Raw genomic sequence first — 7329 nt, forward strand, 5'->3', positions numbered from 1 at the left:
CCTCCTGCCATTCCTATCATCATTCCCCGCGTGAGTCTGTCTTTTGTTTGTTCTGTCCTGGGTTTAATTAAGACTGTAGGTAAGCTAATAATTGCACTGTGTCTCTGATTCTTCTGTATATTATTTTATTATCTTTCCTTCTCCTTGGTTACTTTGAGCGTGTAAATAGTAGGAATAAATTTAGTAGTATTTCCAACCTTTTTGTCTTCTTCTTCTTCTTCACATCCGTGTCGCCTTTGTCTTTTCCCTATTGAATACCTGTGGCGCGATCCGGCCAACGTTCGGGAATCGGGTTAGTCGGGGTAACTGTTAGGGCCGCGGGGCCATCCGCTCGGCCAAACAACATCTTGTCCGCGGTCCGTAACAATTGGTAGTCAGGAGTTGGGATTCATAACCTGGGACTAAATTTATTTAGCCCAAATTTTGGACACCAATTGTACTATTGGCCGTAACAATTGGTGTCGGGAGCGGGATCGGACCCGAAGCGCGCTTAACGCGCTCAAAATTACAAGCTGCTGAAATTTGTTTTGTTTTAGAAAAACCTGAATTTTGAAATCGCGCCATGGATAGTCAAGGCGATCGGATGCCGGTGGGGGAACTAGAAGAGGGGTTAGGGGTAACCCAGGATCAGAGGGAAGGAATAGAGGAGAGCCATGATGAGGTGGTTGAGGAGGTATCAGGCGCACAAAATTGCGCCCTCGCGCACATGGTTGTTACGGCACCAAATTTAGCCGCGCCCATGGTCGCGGCAGCCGAGCCCGAGATGCCAGGGTACATGCGAGCCTTCATGGCCCATTTCATGGCAGAAGTACAGAAAAAGAACGACAGTATGGACAGGTTGGAGGGCCAATTGGGAGCAATGAGGGACGAAGCGAGGGGTACCAGTGAACGTTTAGACAATAAATTTGAGGGGTTAGACAACAGGATAAAAGAGGTGAAAAATGGGTTAACGGGGCTAGAAGATAGGATGGAAGGCAAATTGCGGGAGATAGGGGAGCAATCCGCCCGGGAAATCAAACGGATGGGGAACCAGATAGAGGAGGTGAAAATCGGGTTAGAAGGTAAATTGGATGCTCAGAGGGATGAATTGGGACAGATGAGGGTGGAATCTACAAAAGAGATGGAGGAGATGAAGGAGGAGATACGACTAGGTGTAAGCGAGGAGGTCTCGGGGGTACGCGAGGAGGTAAAGCGAGGTGAGAAGCGTATGGAGAAAGAGGTGAGAAATGGGACGGCTAGGTTACAAGGGGGCATAGAGGACCTGACGCAGGAGGTGGAACAGCTGACGGTGGGACAGACGGAGTTAGTGGAGCAGGTACAAAGGAACACTGCGGTACTAGGAGGGTTAAGAGCGACACAAAAAGACATCAAGAACGAATTAATAGCGACACAGAAGGAATGTCAGATGGTACGTGAGGGACTGACAACGAGGTTGGACGAGGTGACAGAAGTAATGGAGACGAAGGACCGGGAGGTGAGGACGCACATAGAAACGGTTAAGGTGGCGTTAGAGGACGAGATTGAGGAGACGCACCGGGAAATAAAAGAGGTGAAGCAAAAGTTAGAGGAAGTGGAAGAGGGGATGAGTGAAATTAAGAAGAGACGAAGGGAAACTAAGAGGGAGATAAAGGAGGAAGTAATGGAATATGTGCAAGGTCGGTGCTCAAATCATGAATATGTGCTCACTAACCAAATAAAGAGTTTGCAGGTGGCAGAGGAGGTGCGACGACGAGGTACTGAGGTGAGTGACGACATACGCGGAAATGTATATGATGTGAGGGAAGCTTCAGTCGGCTTGGGGGTTGATTTGGATCCGGGTGTTCGTGAGAGGCCGCTGGTGAAGTGTGTGACGGGTCCGGTGTGCGAAAGAGGAGGTGTGCGAGAATGTCCGACTCTGGGGTGTGTGAGGAAAAAGTGCGTGCCGAGGAGTGAGTGTGCTGTCGAGAGTGAGTTGGTCGTAGTGCGTGTGCGAGGGGGCACATGGAAGCGCGGAGTGGGGAGTGTTACAGAGGATGTAACGAGAGTGTACACCTGTGGTGAGTGTTACGGAGGGAGTAACGAGAGAGTGTGCGCAAGAGGATGCGCGAGAAAGGAGTGTAACGGACGGGTGCATGAGGAAAGAGTGCGCTGTCGAAAGTAAGGGTGAGTGCGCGACCGAGTGTGGAGGTGAAAGTGGTAAGAGTGACACGGAGCGTGAGTTGGTTGTGGCAGGTGAGAGAGGATGTACACCTGGAATGGACGGATGCGCCCCTGGAATGGTAGAGCTCGTATGGGAATGCACGCTGGAATTGGTAGTGAGGCACATGATTGGCTGTGCAAGTGAGAGCACACCTGTGGTTGTCACAGAGGAGGTGACCGAGGAGGGGGCGCGAAGAGGTGTGTTGGTGAGGTGTGCGAACGACGAGTGTGTGCAAAGGTGTGCGGTGGTCAGGTGTGTGACCAAGTCTGTGAGCGGAATGAGTGTACCTGGGTGTGTAAGAGAAGGTGCAATGACAAGTAGCATGGAGACGGCTTGATGTGTGAGCAAGGAACGAGCTGCGGGGTGTAAGCATGCAGGTGAAGCATCGACGGTAACCGGGTTAGCGGTTAGAGCGACGTATAGCCGAATCGGGCCCTCGGTGCGCGCCGGGCAGCTTCGCGTGCCGCGAGGACCAGCGGGGATCCGAACCACGGCGGTTTTGAAAGAACCGCCGGACGCGATCCATGCTGGGCCTCGCTCGGAACGGCCGCGTCCGTGCTCCACTCGGCGGAGCGGGCAGCCCAATAGGAAGGGTCGTCATGGCGACCCCTTTTTGTTGAGGCGTTCCGGCAGGTCGAGATCGGGCCATTGGACGGCTCTGTGCCGAGATGGTGCGTGGGATCTCGGCCCGGGTAAGCGTCCTTCCCTGCACCGAATGCCGGACGTATCCAACCGCCGGCACTAAGCAACCCACATTCATTGCTCGGCTTTACGAAGCCGAGCTTTAGAGATAAATTGGCGCACCGAGAGGCACTAGTGAGTAGACTGTGATGATGAGGATAGTGTTTTGGCCCCGAAATTAGAAAAACAAAATTTGATGATTGGCAAAGGATTGGCAGAGTGATGATTGGCAGAGGATTGGTAGTGATTGGCAAATTTTTGATTGGCTGAAATTTGGTGAGCAAAATTTATAGTGAGAGATACCCGATGTGATGGGATGGCAACTCTGCCATCTCTCACAGCGGGGGGCAAAGGAGCACTAGTGTTATGGGGTTGGCAGTGAAAACTAGCCCGGGAGGGTTAGGATATAATGATAGGGATCTAGAGAAGATGACCTTAGGTAACGTTAAGGTTAGGTAGTGACAATGATACCTGTAGTGGGGATGCAGGTAGATTAGTGTGGATGATAATGACGTGGTATGTGCTTAGTTTAAAGGGAAGACGGGGAGCACTAAGTTAGCAGGGCAATAGGTAGATTAGATGATGCCGTGTGTGTTGGAGGTGTATTCAGAAGTGTATTGTGAAAAGTGTGTAGTTAAAAGGTGTGATTGCACAGGTGTGCAACTGAACAGGTGTATGGAGCAGTGTATGAGTGAGTGATAGTGATGTGAGTTGTGCTGACCAAATGGTCCAGGAAGGAAGGAGGGTGCAGGTGGCACCAGGTGTGATTGCACAGGTGTGCAACAACAGGTGTATGGAGAATGGTCGTGTGAAATACATGGAGTGTGGAATACATGGAGTGTGGAATATATGGAGTATTGGAATGGATGGCCGTGGAGTGAGTATGGTGAAAACTATGGAGTGGAGTGGATGGTGCGAAGGTGTGAATGGGGGAAGGATGGACCCCCATCACGAATACCCGGGGAGGGTAGTGTAAGTGTTAGGTAGAGGGTATAGGTAAATTGTGGTTGGATATTGGCATCTGTGGTGCGGGTGAACGAATGGTATTTGGATGGGTGCATTAGTGTTGTGGAAATGGCTGGGCGTGTAGCCTGTTAGTGTGTGTAGTTGGTTTGGGCACTCCACCACTGTGAGGATGTCGGCCAGGTGAGGCCGCAGGTGGGCTCTGGGAGCCGGTAGAGTTGTTGTGGATGGGGCCCGAGGATCCGGAGGACGGACCCGGGTAGCCCAGTGCCAGAGGGCACCGAGGGGTGACAGAGCCAGGAGGGGCCTTCCCCAATTAGATAGGTTAGGGTGAGGAGCTAGGTAAGCTCGGGTGGCAACTGCAGTGGTGGTGTGCAGGTGGGTAGACCTGCTGGGAGAGCTACACGACCCAGCCCGGAAATTGTGCAAGGGCACCGGGAAATGAATCGGGGGAGTGAGACCCCAAATTGAGAAGCAACACAGTTTGGTCAATGGGAATTGGTTTTTAGAACCCATAGTGTAAGTTGGCCAATGGATTGGCAGGGAAAGACCCCGGGTAGTGTAAAGTGTGTCAATGTCATTTAGAGGATAGTTAGGATTAAGAATCTCCTCGCACCATCTACATCCACTCACCTGGGATGACGTACTCCGCACCATGCCATGGATGTTTTGTTATTTTATTTTTATTGATGCAAATGTTTGGAATGTGAGACGCATCATGACGTGGGTGTGACATTGTGCTTTGTTGTTCCATCTCTCCCTCCTTATGAGGATTGATGATGAATTGGGTGATGGCAAATTTTGGATAGAGGGATTGTGGTGACGAATTTGGTATAGGAGAGATATGGGGAAGATGTGACGGTAGCGACGGATTTGTAAATGTGTAGATTTTTGTAAATATGGGGTAAGGGCAAGGGTAGAGTAGGTGACGGGGGGGCTGACGTACGGTAGGGACGAGCTTTTCTCACTTTGCTCTCCGTACGCACTTCGCCTTGCATTGCCTTGTTTGATGTGTACCCTTGTGACCTTACCCCTCGCTCATCTGTCTTTTCCCCCTTTTGTCTCCCACATGAGGACCTGTGCGCCACTGGGCGCCGAGGGGAGCGTGCGTGAGTCGGCCATTGTGCGCCCGAACCTCTCGCAACCACAGCTGTCTGCATCGATGCACCACATTATGGACCACATGTCTGTGGCTGAGCACCACTTATGGACCCCGTGGGTTGGGATATGGCCCCTCTGCTGGCACCGGCCATGAAGGCCCGAGATCTTGCTGGTGGACCTTGGCCACAGGGCACCGATGCCCCACAGGTGAACCACACTAGTCGGCCCTGTGGGCCACAAATAAAATAAAAATGGACACGTTTTGTGCAAGTTTTATTGCAAATAGGCCGCCAGCAAAGAAGATGACATCTGGAAGAAAGCAAATAGCCAGCAGAGGGAGCCGAAGAGCAAGAGACCACCAGCAGGGTTAGGGGTTGTCGGTTTATTTTATTGATGAACAGTGATGACTGAGCACCGATTGGTGCTTGAGGGTGTGTTGGTGCGTTTTGGGTGCTTTCATGGTGCGTCGATGCAGAGCAGACTGTCTCCCCCCCAGAAAGAACAATCACAGGTCCTGGGTTAGTTTTGTAAATAAAAGCAGAGCCATTGTAAATAATGCTCCCCACCGTCAATGTATAGTTTGAAGACCATTCCGCAATTCGGTTAGCTGTGGGCGTGAATCTGTTAGGCAGGGTGCAATGGAGCAGCGGGACATATTTATTTATGTTTTAAAACTGTCGCACTCAGGGTCAGGTTAAATGTAGAGGGAACTACACCTACGTGCCACACTAAAAGTTAAGGTAAGAGGCCCGGGACGTGCCTAAGAGGAGGAGGGTGCAGTGTTGTGGTTATGAGAATGTTTTTTTTTTGTTTGTTGTTATTGTGTAAATTGTTGTTAAAATATCGCCCTCCTTACTCCAGTGTTGTATAAAGGTCAAAGGGCGTTCCCGTAGTTAGTTCCATAAAGCATACATGAAGGACACCATAATATCCCTGTTCAGTAGTTTATTTCCTTATTCTGTGTATTAGGTTAAGGCTTTGTCTTCCATCAAGATGACACTCCATTGCACCAAGTGAAATAAGATAGATTCCCTTTCATGCCCCATTCCCACTCCCAAAACTTCTATTGCCAACTACAATAGCCGCCATTAAGCATGTGCTCAGCTCGGGGAAGAAGGGCGTGCCCGCCCATCGTCATCAAGGGTGGAGTCAGAGGGCCTGTGCCCACCAATCAGGGCCGAAGTGAGCTCACCGAGGGGCGTGTCCTGAAGGCCGGCGGCTTGATCGCCGGAGGCGCTATAAAAGCGCGCGCGCAAGCAAGAGTTGTGTGGTTGGACCAAGCAAGAGTTGTGTTGTTGGACCAAGCAAGAGTTGTGTGGTTGGACCAAGCAAGAGTTGTGTGGTTGGACCGAAAGGGAGATGTGCAAAGAGACATGGTTGGACCAAGCAAGAGAAAGTGTGGTTGGACCAAGCAAGAGAAAGTGTGGTTGGACCAAGCGAGAGACGTGCAAAGAGACGTGCAAAGAGACGTGCAAAGAAAGGCGCGTCAGAACGTTGGTTGGTGGTTGGTGGCGGAAAGAGAGTTGGTTACGAAAGAGAGTGGGAGAAGTAAAGAGAAGTGAGGCGGAGTGAGGCAGAGTGAAGCCAAGAAAGACAGCAAGCCTTGTGAGGGTTGAGTTGAGGAGGAGCACAAAAAGGGACACCAAGAGTTGCGTCGACGCCACCGAGGTTTTCCCGCCAAGAACGCGAGGAGTCGGAGCTGTCACCTCCAGCCCTGCCGTTTGCAGGGACCTGACCCTTCCTCCCCCCTCCAGCCATCCACCTCCTGCCATTCCTATCATCATTCCCTGCGTGAGTCTGTCTTTTGTTTGTTCTGTCCTGGGTTTAATTAAGACTGTAGGTAAGCTAATAATTGCACTGTGTCTCTGATTCTTCTGTATATAATTTTATTATCTTTCCTTCTCCTTGGTTACTTTGAGCGTGTAAATAGTAGGAATAAATTTTGTAGTATTTCCAACCTTTTTGTCTTCTTCTTCTTCTTCACATCCGTGTCGCCTTTGTCTTTTCCCTATTGAATACCTGTGGCGCGATCCGGCCAACGTTCGGGAATCGGGTTAGTCGGGGTAACTGTTAGGGCCGCGGGGCCATCCGCTCGGCCAAACAACATCTTGTCCGCGGTCCGTAACAATATATATATATATATATATATATTGTTGCGGATTTGAGAATCCTGTGTTGTAAATATCACCCTCTGTAAATAATAATTCTTTGTAAATATCTCCATCAATTTGTGTAAAGATCAAAGGTCGTCCTCAGTTAGTCCATCGCACACACGTAGAGAACCATAGAACCTTTCTATAGTTATTTCTTTATTATGTGTATTAGTTTAAGGCTCTGTTTTCCACCAGTTGACTCTGCATTGCACCAAATGAAATAAGATAGGTCCCCTTCAAGGATGGCATTTC

This window comes from Myxine glutinosa, chromosome 10 (genome assembly GCF_964187855.1).
Source record: "Myxine glutinosa chromosome 10, kmMyxGlut1.1, whole genome shotgun sequence".
Taxonomy (NCBI): Eukaryota; Metazoa; Chordata; class Myxini; order Myxiniformes; family Myxinidae; genus Myxine; species Myxine glutinosa.